At 37.6% G+C, this 18,107-nt stretch overlaps 1 long non-coding RNA gene across 1 annotated transcript; it reads right to left on the bottom strand.

Moving 5' to 3' along the window:
- Positions 1–11,764: 11,764 nt before the first annotated feature.
- LOC114531974 lies at positions 11,765–15,274 on the bottom strand. Its single transcript, XR_003687904.1, has 2 exons — positions 14,981–15,274; positions 11,765–12,265 (listed from the first exon to the last, which is right to left on the bottom strand). It is a non-coding gene; the product is annotated as an uncharacterized LOC114531974 (long non-coding RNA).
- Between the last annotated feature and the right edge of the window lie 2,833 nt (positions 15,275–18,107).

Here is an 18,107-nt window from a genome sequence, read left to right as displayed (position 1 = left end):
GGTTTCGTTGTATTCATCACAACATCTTCAGAGCAATTAGCATATTTACACTGACGATAGGTTCTATATGGTGTATATAGTGTATAAATAGTTTAAGAAACGGTTACAATAATCAAATAAGGCCTTGGTTATTAACGTTGCATTTTAGTCGCGTCGAGTGCAATTCAAACAATAGACAATGACATCTCATTTTATCTATTGTTAAAATTGCATTCGGCACGACCAAAATGCAACGTTTAAACCAAGGCCAAAGCGAAAAAGAGAAAAGGATTAACACAACACTGATATATCATGCACTGACACGTTGTAATGTCCGCATGTTAACAAACAGTTGGTTTATTAATTTTGAAGTTTAATTATAAAAATACGATGTGCCGTCTGCTATCGCTATAAAGATTTGCTAAGCCCTGGCCCCTGAATGAATCTAAATTTTGAACTAGAATTCGACCCATGCGAAATTTAGGCACAATTTTATAATAGTACATGAACCTTCTCATTGTTTTCAGCAGAACCTCCGCGTGCATTATGATAAACATTGTCACACTGGTTAAATGTTCGCCGAGTGTTAAGAGAACTTCCCTTTAAAGACAGCTTCAGTGACTTTATATCCGACGTCATTAACATATATGGGTTCAACCTAGCCCTCCATCTCACGTGAGGAACTCGTGCGTGCATATGTATCTTCATTGGATTAGTCATTGTAGAAAACGAAATTCCGTTCCGTTCAAGATATTGATCATGCGTAAGGTGCAGTATTTTGAACGTCCACATCGAGTTTAGACCCTCGACAAAAGCTTCGGTTGTTTCCTTTGTGCACCCGGGGAAATTATCCCTCTTTCGGCTTAAGAGCTGTTGCCCTGCAGTCTTTAAGAAAGCTCTAGTAAATCATCTGCGGTTTTTTTAACTCAGCTACATTTCTTAAAATAGGAACTGAAACACTTTCTCCATATTCGACGTAGGCCTATACACTATATAAAAGCGGTTTCCACCGCAATACATTCGATGTGGATTCGTCACATGCTTTGAAAATTTGAGTAATTTTTAGTCGTCAGGCTTCCTGTTGTCAAACGCAGATTTTAGGTAGAAACTGCTAACACCCTCATCCCTCCATATGATATTTTTAACTTGACCTCCGGCTCTCGTGTCGAAAAAAATCGTTTGATATCGTGCCGAAAGTGATACGTCGACGTTTATCGTTTATTCGCGCTAAAGCCTGTTAATTCCGCTTTCTTATTTTTTGTTTCCGCTTACACGACCCTTAATTTCCCTAATGGCAAGCAACAAAAAGACCTTGAAGGCTTGAAGCGTTTTCGTTTGCACCATCTCTTTTTCAGTTTCGCCATCGTAAACAGCAAAAATAGCCGCAAGTAAGAAATATACCAAACAAATTTGCCTTTCTTTGTGTTGGTCATAAGGTGTCATTCTCTTTATTATAATTAATGGACACAGGAAGAGTTTTGCATGCTAACATATATTAATACTAATTTAATTTACAATCAAAAATTCCGAATTTATTTATTTAAGACGTGTCCACAGATATTTATACCCTTTCGTGTATTTCAAGTTTATTGGCCCGTTCCAGATTGCTTACACGGGATGCATGCCAATTTCGTAATCTTTCGTAATCTTCTATTATGATATAATGGTGTATTGTTCGATGTCGCAATATTAATGTTATTCCGCCTTCTATGCTCTCAATATATTACTCCAAGGAACCGAGGAACTCAAGGCACACCAAATCTTTATCGCCGGATTTGAATTCCATTTTAGCGACTAAATTTACTTTAGGTGCATAACTTGGGACATCCATTTCAATATTCACAGTATACTCTGTATCAGCTTTCAGCGGGCAAACAACACCGTGGTCCTTGCACAAATCCTTCTCAGGGAAGGGGAATGGCAGGGTTGCTCCTCCAATAATAGCATGAAGGACGATGGTTGAATTGTTGATTAAAGTGTTCGGTGTAACTTTAACGCTGCCGGTGTACTTTTTACCATCAGAGAGCATGCACTTTTCTGGACTCGACCCATCCTCGCAGTTAATTTCGAAGTTCGAAAACTTGCCCAGCACACTGCCGCAGTCTTTAGTATTGATCGTTATTCCAGTTGATTTTTCGACGGCTATGGCGAACATTAACAGCAGGAGAATTTTCGAAGCCATTTTTGAAAAATGTTTCAAGATCGACCTGTTATCATCAAATAATTTCTCCTAACACTGCTACCGCGAACTACAGCGACTTTCAAATGTGAGCCGAGGCAAAGCACGGGATCATGTGGTTTTAGTGGGCGTCACAGTCCGAACTTCCGATTGCATAACAATAAAAATCGTACGATCGCATGATCGCGCGAAGATTGGCAAGGGGCAAAGGTTAATATCTTGAACAATGAGGTAATTTGTTCAAGAAATGGCACGATATGCCTGGCTCTCACATGTTTCGAACATAATATGTGTCGCGTTCTCAACACATCACGAGGTTGCTGATGCGTCAAGTTCGCATGTTTTAACCACTCAGTTATGCACAACACTCCATTTTTAACATTGATTTATTCAACAAAGGTACACGTAAACAGAGCGGTAAAAACTATGAATAATACAAAAAAATATGTAAATAAGAGCTAAAACTGCGACTAAAATTGTATGAAAAAGGTGCGCAAATGATCATGACGTAACTTACTTCTGATATCGACGATAAACTTAGGCTATAAGGTAGAAACTTGTGACTTAAATCAAATTTAAACTTGCTGTATTTTCTCGATCAAAGACAAAACGTGTTCGCAACGTTTCTTATTTTGTTCCGCGCGTCCGCAGAACTCTGACCAGCGGCAGTTACTGCGTACTTTATTTAACTAAAAAATATAAACTTTAATAAACGTCACAATATGGTTTGTAGACTGTAGCCGGTGACAAAAGATTTTTTTTCAAAACAAGACGCCGACTCAGTCGGTAACCTCGGGTCGTTGAAGCGCTGTAGTGTAGGGCGAATAAAGTCAACACATGACTGGGTACTATATTTTTTATGTTTCAGATCTGGAGGCTTGTAAAATAAACAATCATATTGTCCAAAACGACTTTCGGTCTCCAAGCGGCAACAGAGCAATTTAATCCACTTCAACAATCGACATAATATTTTTACTGCAAAATTGCTATAGCCGCGCGGTAGGATGTGACGTTGCCAACCCGTCGGTGCACGAGTGTGGTAAACGGATGTCACGTGGCATGAGCTCCACACGGAAAAGGATCACTGACAATGACCAGTGCAGACTATCGATGACATATGAAACTACGCTTTTCGCCCCAAAGAAATATGCAAAACGTGGAGTGACTTTGGGGCTGTTTACATGAGCCCGGTTACCCGAGATTCAACGAAGCGTGAGAGGACTTTGAGGTATTGAAATAAGTCTTTATAACACCAAACAAGCACATGCTATTGTTATGGTGATTATACGACTCCCAGGATCATGTTATCTGCTCATTTCAATATCTTAAAATCATCTCACGCTTCGTTGAATCTCGGGTAACCGAGCTCATGTAAACAGCCCCTTAAAGTACATTAAGAGGGTGATTTTATGCACGTTCTTGCCCGGCAACCCAGCCCAGCTTGAGTGAGTCAACAATATCATGCATGCACTGCATATATACCAATGCCTCAATGTCAAATACCAATATACCAATATACCAATGCCTTGATGTCAAATGGATACCCAAAGAAATTTCTGGATGACTTGAACGCAAACGAAATATGGAGCAAGAAAAAAATACCATCGCCTGAAGAATTGGTAAAATCATTTTTGTGGGTAGCCCGTTCGCGGGCTAACCACTATGCTACACGCAAAAAACGATGAGCGATGATGCATGTCTGTCCGCTGAGTTTGTTTGTCTACGAAAGAGACTGGGCAGAGGCGAAATTTTGTCAGCCTGATCGATGTAAACTGGCCTAAACTTTCAGAAAAATTAATCGCAGAAATAGTATTTCATTGGTATTTCATTGATTATTCTTATGTCTACTTTGTTATAACTGTATCCAACTAGCAAACTAGCCCATTTTTGCCTTTGCGTATGGCATTAGAACGTAAAACTAAGCATCATGCAGTTGATTTCCCCGCCATTATTGCGGCCTGTTACTTAACATTGAACAAAACTTGAAAATCTTTGCCAATGCTTTGGAGGCTACCCACATGTATGCATTGCATACCTATTTTTTTAATATTGTAGAGCCAAAGCTTGGATAATGATTACGCTGTTCTTCCCTACATGCATCAAAGGTCTAACATTACAAAGCCCCTAAAGCGACTCCTAAAGCTTTACGATATTCACTGAGTTACCACAAAACCCCTCCGCACACTACAACAACTATTCCCATCGGTTAAAGACGGGCCACCCCCCGAAGACCAGAACAAACGTCGTTTATCAAATTGCATGCTCAGACTGTTTATGGAATTATATGGGTGGGACAGGAAGGTCCAAAAGAGACAAGAGAAATGTAGAGCAACATAAAAGTAATCATAAAAGTGGATCTAATATCGCAAACCACGCTTGGACACATGACCACATAATTGATCTTCAGAACGGCAAGGTAATTGACCAAGGCAACTACCGTCACCAAGCGATCTTATAGAATCCTGGCACACCGCTATCACGAAAAACGCAGATAACAATTCTAAGCAAATACCAGAACAATATCGACAATATCGTTTTTTAGTCAAGAAGCCATTTAGAATTTTAATACGTCAACAACTCCTTAAAAGGATATCCTTGTTATATAGTTTTTTATTTTCAACGCGAGGTAGGAAATCTTTTATAATTGTTAAACTAATGTTCATTAATGTTCAGTTTCTTTTCTGGATTCTCTACTCTTCACTTGATCTTCTGATCTTCGTCGTTTTTGAGTTCTTGTCTTGGTTGTCTGTCCTGTAAGGTTGAGCTTCCTAACGTTTCACATGCTTTTTACTCCGCTAGTCCACTGAAGGTTGGGGTGTTGTGCACGCCCTTTTATAGTAACGGTTCAGGGAAACTTGCAGACGTCATCAATCAGAGTGGGCTGATCCTTATCCAACCAATCAGCGTTGTAAGTTAGAAATGTGGGTTGGTCTTAGAAGCTCGTTCCAGCTCTCATATCTTGTTTGTTTAAGGCGTTGTCGCACTAGTCGAGTTGGTCTTCTGCTCAATCGATCAATACTTAAAAATGTTCACAACTTAAAATGTTTATCATCAACAACTAGTAAAATTTACAAACAATACGTCTGTGAACAATATCTTTCAACTTAAACTATTTTCACTCTTATTTTATCGAATTGAACTTTTGATGACGTAATCTATTACATGCTTGACCGAGCAACATTTTTAACACAATTGATTGACATAAGAACTTGAATGGCCTACAGCACGCACATTTTTTTATAAAAATGCAACCATTAAGATAAGTGAAGACTTAAGACTGTTTATCCAGGTATTAGTTCTGAGAGGATTATAAATATTTTCACCTTATTACTTATTTAATCCCACGATATGTCATACATGAAAGGGAAAGGCGATTAATGTTTGCTAATGGCCGAAAAATATACTTACTCAGGCGTCTTGTGGCAAAAATCATTCACTAATCCCTGTCATACTATTGATATTCCTCTTTTTACAGCTATTTTTATATGCATATCTCTAAACACAATAAAGCTTTGCGTAACATCCTAGTCGGAAAACAGCCAATGAAATGCCAAATATTGTTAAAAAAAACAACGTATTGTATAGTAAAAACAACGACAGGAGAAAAAAGGCGTAAAAAACCCAAACTATGTTTTTTATTTTTAACAGTCTTTTAGCCGTACTTACATACTGTATCTTTTTTAGCCTTCGTTCTTTTTATTTCTAATACATTTCTTAACGACAGAAACCTCCCTGATTGACCCCTGACCCTGGCAAATGTCAATCCTTGATTAAATAATAACATCCACGTTTTAAACTGTCAATATCAACAGACAACACAATCCCAACTACTGAACTACACCCATTGTTTAGTGAATCATAATGTCATTATTTGAGTGTCGGTTTAATAAATCACTCCCTTGATATTGAGCTTCCATGTCATTGCGGTACTTTTCTCTCTCGTTGACCTCCAAGCCGTACGTATTTGCTGGGACACGTTTGAAATGTGTCACTTTTTTGTCACTCATGTTTATTTTGTGCTATAATTTGCGATTTGCTTGTTGATTGTCTGCGCGGAAATTTTCTCTTTCGTAAACGGTTTTTGCCATCCCAAAATTAATGTAGATTTTTGGTGTGCGGAAATGCTTCCTGTCAAACTAGCTATTAGCAATTATTGAATGAGGTTGAACATGATATGAAGAATTATCAAGCCGAAGTGAAAAACTGAGACTTGATAATTCTTCATATCATGTGAAAACCGAATTCAATAAATGTTTTATTATTTATTTAAAAGAACGAACATGTATTCCTCAAAGTTGCCGAACCTTTCACTTGAGGAAGCCATTGTGTTGATGTCTTCGCCATTCGTGTGACGTCAAACGTGGGATACGACTATTTATCACACTAAAAAAAGTCGTATCACACATTATGACGTCACACGTTGGATATGACGATTTCACACATGGCTATTAGCCAATCACAGACTGTGAATTCTTTTAAATAAATAATAATATAAATTATACTATATAGATGCGAAAAATTATTACAGACAAAATGCGTATTTTAAAGGTATATAGAATCAAAAGTCTTTTAGTGTGCTCAATTTCATTGTAGTTTCCAAGGGAGGGTTTACATCCTAATGGAAATTGGAAAAGTCTAATAAATCCCATGTGGATAGTTTAAAGATCACTGTATTATGCGGGAATAATTGATAGATTAGTCAATCTTCGCGTGACAATTCAAGCGCATGCATAGTCAAATAATCAGTGAGAATCATTTAAACTTTTTTCTGTATACACTTGGAGTTATGTTCATGTATAATTTATACTTTTTTAAACCTTTTGTGGATCCTATCTTTTTAAAGCGTACCTTTTTAAAGCAGTTTTTCCCTTGTAGTCATTTTTACCTTTTATTCTAATCTCGGCATTTTATTGTGTATAAAATTAAACTGAGTTCATTGCTGACGTTCTCATAGAAATACAAAGTTTTTGTCCTACTATGTTCTTTCACATACATATAATGGAAGAATATTTGAGATTTTTTGCTGGTTATAATTCATTTTCTTTCTCACTTTGTTTTCAAGACGCCACTGTGCATCCTGTAGCAAATGTATACTATGATAATCACATATGGCATTCTTTGAATTGTTGAATACGAATACTGACGCGAATAATTATACAATTATTGGATGAGGCTGAGCATGATATCGCGAATTATTCAATTAGTCTAGATAAAAATCAATATCCCTCGGTATGACGTCACAACCGGTGAAATGATTAAATTTAATCGGATATTGAGATTTATTTCTCAATCAAAAATTCCACCATGCAATCTCCACCATGCAATCAGAAACCAGAATACAGCATGAATGTATAATAATTGATATTAAAATATAGCTACTCACTGTATATGAGCTTTTCCGCAATCTGATTGGTTGAGCTACTCACCGTTTATCAGCTCATATACGGTGGATAGCAAAACCAACGAAAAAGCAAAATGGCTGACCGGTTTGCTGAGTGCCCTGACTTCTTGCACATAATTGAATTAAATAATTATTATTATTATGTAAATATGTATTAAATTGTAAATAAATACTTTGTCGCTCAAAAAATGGTACTTTGGGCTATCAGCTCATATACGATTCGAGCTCGTGGTATAATTGTTAATGAACTTACCACGATATAGCATTTTAGGATATCAAATTAGTTATTACTTTGTAAAGTTTCAGGTATTAGGCCTACAGGTAAAGTTTCTCAAACGCTAATTTCCATGCGTTCTATCGACATTTAAGCTGGCTGATATAGCTGATTGTAGTTGTTGTACTATACTTAAACGGGAATTTTACAACAGTTTATATTATTATAAGCTCAACCGAGTAAATGATCAATGCTAGTTTGTATTCAACCGAGTTTGTATTCTTTTGTATACACATGTGGATTCTGTCTCTGTATATAGTGCATATAGTAAGTATAAAATTATATCATGTACACCAGGCGTATCTATAGAGGTGTTATATGAATATTCATCCCTTAAAATGCCAATGCAAATCGAATTACAGTTATAATTCACTGATTGGCGAAAAAAGAGTTGCTCCTGCATGCATGTGCTCAAAGCCTGCATGTGTGCACCAGCCCTTTATTATTTTTACACACACCACAAAAAGATCATTTTGCATATTTATAAAATTAGAAATATTGAAATATGTTGAAATAGAAATGTATGATTGTTCCAATTCTGGTTCACAGCACAGACATTCATGCGCTAAATTCGCTTCAGCAGTCGTTTCGGAGTTTAGATACACGTGGAAAAGAAATTTATAATTTTTTTGCGCAATCGTACCGAAATTAATTTGAGTATATTGCGCCATAAAATCTCCCTCTGTTCTACTATAAAACTAACCTTTAAATTTACAACTCAAGCACCATGACCTTCGCCCCCCTTCCACAGCAAATTTTATACTAAAATTTGTCTTCCGAAAGGACTATTCATGCCAGTTTACACTATAAAATTATTATCTTTATAATGTATTACTTAGAAGTACATGTATAAAGCAACCGTCTCGCTATTTTAAACCAAGCACACCATTTTCTTAGCTATAGCTAGACTTAGTAGAAGCTTATAATAGTACTGCATTATGAAATATAGCGACTGAAATAAAAAAATATATTCAATATTCATAAAAGTGAAGTTAACATAGCCCAAGTTTCCCTGCTGCTTCGAGCCATCAAAACAGTACAAGAAAAAAGCGTCTTCAGTTTGTCCATGAAAATTAAGGTTAATTTTCCATGAAAACGTTTTTCATGATTAAGATTCCATCGAATATTAAAATATGGGTTATGGGTCGTGTTTTGATTATATATTTTTAAGCCAATAGACCGTTTTAGCTCGCATGCAAATTTCAGATGTTGTGACCATGCAATAGCCAATAAAACTTAACCATTTCAAACCATTTGAAATGGGTTAATTTGTACAAAAGCTGAAAGGTCTATTAGAGTTAATTAAAGATTTAAATAGAGCGGGAAATTTTCTACATTCTGATAGTAAATTGTTCAACAAAATATCGAGTTGAGGCTGGTGAAAATAGCTTGGAGGTTTGGTTACATTCTCGTTGATGTCGTTGTGCAGTTAGGGCGGCTATGACTGAAAACGACATACGTATCGTCCCAGTTTAACTGTGTACTATATAAGCAAGTAAGCAAACAAACTTTACTTATTCATATATTCCAATATTGGATTCAGTCTATAGTAAGAATCTATAATTAAGGCCACGGCAAAATATTCCTAGTAACCTGTTCTTTAACAGCTGTCCAGATATACATATACTACTTTGTATTTTTTCGCCTCTTGTCGTCAGTTGCTCACGATAAAAGACAACGCATTAAAATGACGAACGGAACAGAATCAGAAAATATTCCACTTTGTCGAACTTGTCTTATGGCGTTAATCGTGGTTAAAAGTTTTTGCCTGGTATGTGGTGTTCTCGGAAACATAGGTGTGATAATTTATAACCTCTACATGAAGAGCGATAAAACGCAAATGGGTTATTTGGTTGCTAACTTGGCCTGCGCAGACCTACTAGCTTGCCTAACTATCTATCCGACCTGGATTGCAGAGTTTGGTATGATACTTGCTGGAATGCCGAGTAATCAGACATTTTTTTGTAAATACAGTCACACGATAGCACGCCAGTTCGTATTCGTATCCACGTTAACGCTATTGTCGATAACGGTCGATCGCTACATTCATATTTCATCACCTCTCAGATACCCATTGATCATGACATGGCGGAGAACTTACGGTATTCTTCTTAGCGTTTGGATATGCGCTTTCTCTTATACTCCCGCAGTAGCGGTATATATAGAACCGGCCAATGTAAGAACCGTGTGTTCAGAACCAACTGCCGTTCTACTGATCGGAGTCATAATCTACGTCATTATACCCATGGCATCTTCTCCCCAATAAAAGATTAAGTCAGCTACTTTCATTTTTACAGCAAATAAAACACTCTTCGCTTCAATTCTTGTCTATGATCGGTACGGAGCGTGGTTCTCCAATCGATGCGTGTGTACTTGTGCATTTCAATCGCACTAACACGGGGTTTAATATCACTGAGACGCGCGCCAAATGGCCCAAATCATTCGAATAAACCGTTTGACTTTCATCCAAGATAGGTATCCATATGGTAAAACAAACGATACACTAGAAATACGTATGAAGAACAGTAACGATTTAGTTCAGTGATGAAGAATATATTGTTTTCATGATTAAAATGAAGTTCTCAATAAAATCGAAATTTCGTTTACGAACCGTTTTTCTTATTTTCTTGCGTTACATCTTCTCCAGCCACATCGCGAAGGCCTCAACCTCAACTTTTGCGCAGTGCTGATACGCCCAGGCATTCAAGCGGTTCCAGCAGGTCTCCAACCAACCCAGCTGATCAAATGATTTATCTGCCTTGGGACAACCAAGGCATTTCAAATTAATTGAAGGGATTCTTAGTTTTGTTAAGAGATCCCTTTCAATTATCCCGCCTTTGTAGGCAATCGCGGAGTTTGGATTCTTTCTTACTCTTCTGTAGAAGTTCTCCACGATTGCTTCCAATTGCGAGATATCGAATGTCTTGACACCGCGGTACCCCAAACCGCAGTTTATGAATTTTCTTTTGCACGAACTTGCACGCCTTCTGGTCTTTTTCGGTTAAGTCCGACCAACGAAGCCCAATATCGAAGAAGAAGGATTGCCCGTAGGTATCTCCCTCTTTGATCATACCGAGCTCCTTGCAGCGGAATTCACTTCCTACTCGAAAGCCGTCCATGTCCATGACAGCGACGATATCATTTTGGCGAGCCATAGCGAACGATTTAGCACAGTTATAACCCGACGTTTATAGAACATAACTAGGGGTACGCGTGAATGCAATACAGGAAGTTCACGAGGGATAATAATGCGTAAATACGCAGAATGGGACTATGTAGAGTCGGACTTTACCCAGAAGATAGCGTAAGTACGTAGGGTTGGACTTTACCGAGAGAGTGCATGGTGTAAACACGTAGGGTTGGTCTTAAAAGATATAAATATTCTTCAACGGTATAAATAAAGGATATGGTTTTTCGTGCAATTTCATTTCGAGAGGCGTTTCTTATCATGAATTTCTCCCAAGGAAAAGAACAGATATTCAGCGCGGGCAGTTTAACTATGGATGAATTTGAACCGTCGGAAGTTAGGAACTTATGTCATTTGATGGACGCGATATTTGCAGAGGCGAGGTTGGAAAAGTTTGCAAAGAGAGGTGTAGAGGTTGTGAGTTCGATAGTCCTAGTCAGAGGAGACACGAATGTATAATGTTGTCGGAAGAAGAAAGATGGGAGATGCATGGTTTGGAGGCCGTTGACCAGGTGTTTCGGCACGGGATACTTTGGAGAGAATTTATTGAGGCAATCCGTGTGATGAAATTGGATTATAACACGTACGCAACATAACATTTTGAAAACCTCAAGAGAGACCATGAGGCAACTCTTAACTTTCTGATGGATTTGAGGCAAAGTTCAGGCATTTCTGATTACCAGCCCATTTTAATAAATTATCTCTCTTACTGGATTAATGATCATTAAGTGGGGACAATGTGACTAAATTGACATTTTTCATTTAATTTTACTACGATAAAAGTTATGATCCGTCTATATTATTATACATGTATTACTACGCTATTATATGTTATGATCCGTCTATATTATTTTGTTACTGTTCGTCCAAGAATGATGTGTCAGAGTTCTCGATGGCGTCCCAAAACCTCTGTTCAGGAGTACCCACGTGGACTGCCTCAAATTTAACCACATCATGTATAGGTTGAATTCTATTGTTACACGACCCCTATTCTTTGTATCTTTCAGCGGAATCGTCGGGGCCGTAGGGGGAATAGCCCAGTAACATATATTAGATTAGAACCACAACAATAACTTCTTCGTTTTATAAAAATGTATTAAAAGCTGTGCCTCCGGCTCGTGCTGTTGCCTCTCACCATGCTCTCACACACAGAATGTACACTTGCTGATGGGACAGAAAATGATAGGCTCTCCAGGTCAGAATTCAAAACAACAACACTCGATTCTTTATTCATTTCTTTACTTCCTTCAAATGACAAATCAACTAGATCATCACAGATTGGTACATTTGTACATCCCTACCACCTGTAGGGCATGTTGTAAAACATGGACTGGACTGGACTTGTAAACTATGGACTGGACTGGACTTGTAAAACATGGACTTGTAAAACATGGACTTGTAAAACATGGACTTGTAAAACATGGACTTGTAAAACATGGACTTGTAAAACATGGACTTGTAAAACATGGATTTGAACTTGTAAGACATGAACACTCTCTGCCGCCAATATTACGGAGTAAGTATTAGACAGCTCTGTATCTATTGTTTTATTTGTTTACTCTGTGTCAATATCAAGCAGACACTACAATTCAATTGAAAAATAAATTAAATGTAAAATGGCTACGCTCGCGTTAGGCGCATGCCGGTTTATTATTGCATAACAAATCATAGGCTGCCTAGACTTAGACTTGCGCGAGTACATCACACGAGTATATCAAATTACTTATTTAATCTCTGTCAGTCTCCAACAATGTAAAGGTCTGTAAACCAAAATGTTCGGTAGTTTCAAGCTTCCCAAACTGACAAAAAAGCCAAACGATAAGCCTGTTTTACCAAAATTTGAATGGGCTAATATAATAAAGCAGAAAAAGCTCGGTTCTGGTAGTTTTGGTTCCGTACACCTGGCAAAATATGTTCACGACGGTACCAGGCAACAGGCAGCCTGGGCAACAGGATGTCGTAGTCAAAAAACTAAGAATAGAGCTTGAATAATTAGTTCATAAGTTCTACAACCTTTTTTAATATAATTAAATAGTTTCGAAAATACGTCGGTTGGGGGGACTGGGACTCAGGAATGATTTGCAAACACGCCGTCTTTTATAATGTAAACATGAAGAGTTTCACTGGCGATATAGTTTGCGCTTTTCAAGAAAAAAATGCGGGAACAGTGCGTTGTGTATGGCTGTAGAAACTGGGCGAGTTTTTCTCAAAATACTTTACGTTATTGGAAGATCGAAGTAAAATTACAATTGATTATATTATGTTTTACAAGAACTCGGTTCCTGAGTCCCAGGCCCCCAAGCACGACGGAAATTTAGGAAATCGTCATGTTTAGATGTAAATATTTCCGAAACTATTTAACTATATCAAAAAGGGTTTTAGAACTTATAAACTAATTTTTCAAGCTCTATTCAAATCCGTAAAGATCCCACAAGTGATATAGGCACTTTAAAGAAGCGACTATTTTGAATAGTATTAAGGGGCACAGAAACATCACAGAATTTTTGGGAAAGGCTAATTACCGCAATCTAACTGTATATGATACAAATGTATGCCTGTAAATAGTAGACGTTTTCTATTTCGTTATCGTCGTCCAATTTCGACGGCAAATAAAGGTTGGGGCAGAGAGTGGCAAGATATTTTGTAATGTGTTTTTGTGTGTTTAATGAGCTGAAACCAACAAATTCGAAGATCGGTGTTCATGTTTTACAAGTCCATGTTTTACAAGTCCATGTTTTACAAGTCCATGCATGTTTTACAAGTCCATGTTTTACAAGTCCATGTTTTTACAAGTCCATGTTTTACAAGTCCATGTTTTACAAGTCCATGTTTTACAAATCCATGTTTTACAAGTCCATGTTTTACAAGTCCAGTCCAGTCCGGTCCATAGTTTAAAAGTCCAGTCAGTCCATGTTTTACAACATGCCCACCTGTACGTAGTGTGTTTTGTGCAATTAGTGTTGTCAATTGAGCTTGTTGTTGTTCTTGTTATTTGAGAAGGTCGGTGTGGCTCTGAATACCTTTCTCATTATTTTCAGCAAGTTGCTCTTGGCTTTGCTGATTTGTGGTTGTAGACTTCTCAATAGAGACCTTTAGTTCGACGTTTACGGCAAACGCCAAACCGCTAACAAAGTTTGTGTTTTAACTTCACTCTCCTTAAGTAAGCGGCAATTTCGCTAAATTACAAACGTTCTGCATAAAACTTGTGATGTTCAGCAGTAATGTAAGAAAGCAATAGGCTATTTCTGATGTATTTAGAAAAGCAGCAAATTCAGCTTTGCCGTATATGTTTCACGTTCGCCGTATAAAATTTAATGCTTGAACGGCTGAGGGTGTATGCAGTCGTTCAAGCATTAAATTTTATACAATTATACGGCGAACGTGAAACACATACGGCAAAGCTGAATTTGCTGCTTTTCTAAATACATCAGAAATAGCCTATTGCTTTCTTACATTACTGCTGAACATCACAAGATTTATGCAGAACGTTTGTAATTTAGCGAAATTGCCGCACACTCAAAGATAGTGGAGTTAAAACACAAACATTGCTAGCGGTTTGGCGTTTGCCGTAAACGTCAAACTAAAGGTCTCTAATAGCATTCAACAGTTCGGATAACTTATTTAAAATGAGCTCAGTCTGTTCAGTCATACCTACACCAGTATGGTCTACTAACTCCCGTAATGAATTATCGGCACGAGTGCGACTGCGAGTGATCGGGCCCGGACACAATGAAATATTTTATGTATAACTGTGGTGAACATTATAATCAAATGTCTACACCTTACACATAAAACAACGAGAAACATAAGACAAGAAACAACATATCAACAAAATTTATCACTACACGCTCGCAATCATTAACAACATATAAAAGAAAGAATTTTTACTGAATACTGACACAACACGTGGTTCGTCGCATATTTCAAGCCAAAGCAAATAAGTAAGGAAATAACATGTACCTGAAACAGAGCAGATAGATAGATAGAATGTCTATAATGTTTCGACTTCGCGTCGCGTCGTCGTCGGGCGTTTCTTTATTCTTTCCTCGCGTTTGAACCGTCAGCGTCTAGATTTCGTTGGTTTTCCTTTTCTCGCCAGCATCATCCACCAATGTTACACGACCCCTATTCTTTGTACCTTTCAGCGGAATCGTCGGGGCCGTAGGGGGAATAGCCCAGTAACATATACTGGATTAGAACCACTTCGTTTTATAGAAATGGGCTGTGCCTCCGGCTCGTGCTGTTGCCTCTCACACTAACTGCAACTAATCACTAGTCACTATTCACCGTTTCCGAGTGTCAAGTGTCTAACAATTAAGCATTGTTCATTGTTCCACAATGTTTCATTGTTTAGTTGTGCAACGCCCGTGCATAAATATATACAACATATCTCAGTCATATTGCTTATATAACACTATGTATTTCTTTAGTTTTTCTTTCTTTTTGTGATAATTTTTTCTTGATCTTTCGGCACTTTTTGTTTTCGGTTCATTTTGCTTTGACTTTGGTTAATTTTACCAACTATTTTTATACGCGTGGGGATTAGGCAACCATTGTTAACGAATGCTCATTAATTTGATAAGAGTGGTATAATTTTATGCAAATCGGTACCACGCTTGCTAACGGCGCCTCAGATGTCGTATGCCGAATCTAAATATGCCTAAACTAATATTAATGAGCTAAAGTCTTTCTTTAACTTCCTTTGCATTCAATCGGTATGTAAAAGAGGGGTTTTATAATTATGTGACCACACATCCCGTACGACACAATTTAATCGTGTAGAATCAAAAACATTTGCGTGACGAAATAGTTATTATATTTTAAGCGTATTTACGCATGGCAATGACGATTTACATGAACAGATATACAGTATATTCTGCACGAGTGACAGCGTATATACGCGTTAAATTAAAGATGCAGGGCTGTTGTTCATCATATGAATTGTCAACCGCCTTAGGTGTCAAGGTGTGTGCGTATGTACGCATTAAATTAAAGATGTATGGCTGTTGGTCATTATATGAAGCACGATCAACTGATCAAGTTCGTTTTGTGTTGCAATCGCCTCAGCTCGAGACTCCTATTTCTCTTCCATTCATGCCACGTTCTATTAAATTGAACAAAATTGGTCTTAGCCCTTATGATGACAAACGCTATATTTTAAAGGATGGAGTGAACACTCTGGCTTATGGACATTACCAAAATCATAAGCACAGACGAGTGAAATGTCAAGTTTTATTGTTGTTGAACAATACATAAGTTACGTTTGAGAGTTATAAATTATTGCAATTGCATGAAATACAAAGTTATGTTACAATGTTACGTGTTTATAAAGTTGAAGTTACATGTTTATTTATATTAAGAGGAGGTTTTTTTTTCATGTTCTGAAAATGCTCAAACCTTATAAAATCTTAATATTGTACGCATGCGTGAATGCATTAAGGTGTGTTTTGAAAGTTCGGTGTTGAATGTGGGGTTTACATAGAAAGAAACTCTCCTCTTAAGTTATAAATTTATTAAATTGTTACTAAATTATAACGTTTTAAAGTTATAAATTGTTCTGAAAGTTAATAAATTGTTCTCAAAGTTACTAAATATTTGAAAGGAATCCTTTAATTATTCTCAGTCTTCAGTTTGTGGTATAATGATCCAGATTCCACCACCTCTATTTAGTCTAAGAATGCAGCCATTTTGCTGGGATATTGTTTGGATTGTCTTTTGTATGTTCAACACTGACGTTTTTCCTCTTTAGAACTCTGGGCTTGCTGTTTTCCTCGCTTATCTTTCTGGTGCTTAATAATTCATAACCACGTCTTGCCGTCGTTTGTTCTCATGTCTGTTCTCATCATCAAGAGTGTTCTCATTTGCTCTGTTGTACACCACACATTTCCCTTTCGGCTTTAGTTTGGCTTCTTGTAGGTACTTCCTTCTTTGGTCAATATCGAGCAGATGCACATCCGCAAGATGATTTGCCAATCTTACAAGGTATTTTGCACCGCAATTGGGAACGGTACAATCACGACAAACGCGCTTTGCCATGTCTACGGTTTGAAGAACAGGGTGCAAATGAGCTGTTTCCTCTGATTACTGACTTTTATTAGGGCCAATCGGGCCATAGTACAGGCCAATCGGGCCAAAGTCAGGCCAATCGGGCCAAAGTCAGGCCAAAAAGGCCAAAATAGGAGATACAGCTTCTCCCAATCTCATAACCTAGTATTTTTCCCACTGTCTTCATCACAGCTTTGGATCGTTTGATTGTCATAGAGGGCTTGGCTGTTTGCTTGATTCCCAATATTTTGTTCAGTAAGTTGGTTTTATTTCGGCGTTTAAATTTATACTGAGGCATAAAAGCTTGTCTGGCAGATTTACTGTCTTATTATGAGAGTGTTTTTTTTCTCAATTATTTTACACTTAAACGTGTCCCCTGCTTTTCGGATAACCACCAGTTTAATTCGTTTGTGCATGTATCGTAGTATGGTTAGTCCTTCGCTTGAGCTTGAGTTTCCTGATCTTGTGCAGTTTGGCTTTTCTCTCGTCTTTAACATTTTTCTTCTTTTTAATAGCCCTTTTACGTAGATCATTTACCCCGGTTGATTTCGAGCGTAAAACCTCTTTCTTTGAAGATGCTTTAGGAGACATCGCAGCGCTTATTACAAAAGCCTAAAAGTCTCTTCTTTTAGCATCCGTCTTCGATCTGCACAAAAATTACTTCCCCAATTACCACGCGTATATTTGAGCAGCTCCGGACTGTCTACACAGGGTTTAATGTCCGTTAGGGTTTCGATAAAAGACTCCGTGACCTTTGTCTCTGAGAATTTTGACAACGCCTCGTCAAAATACATGCATAACATCGTCTTTTTCCATAGTGACACATTGATGATTTGTCTGAGATAAATTTTCTCTATGTCTATTATCTTAGGATTTGGGGGAAAGGAAGTAAAATTAACAAAAACGACCATTAGTCCTTATGTTGCAGACTTGTTTGATATGTCAACAATATACATTTATTGTGACGTTGTTCAACCGCAGATTGTCGGTGATACAAACGCAAAGTTACTCCGAAGCATTCCAGTCGAGGGAAAGTCTGGGG

The sequence above is a fragment of the Dendronephthya gigantea genome, unplaced genomic scaffold (assembly GCF_004324835.1).
Source record: "Dendronephthya gigantea isolate DGI-Jeju-01 unplaced genomic scaffold, DenGig_1.0 000076F, whole genome shotgun sequence".
In the NCBI taxonomy this organism is placed as follows: Eukaryota; Metazoa; Cnidaria; class Anthozoa; order Malacalcyonacea; family Nephtheidae; genus Dendronephthya; species Dendronephthya gigantea.
This window is presented reverse-complemented; position numbering and strand designations above follow the sequence as displayed.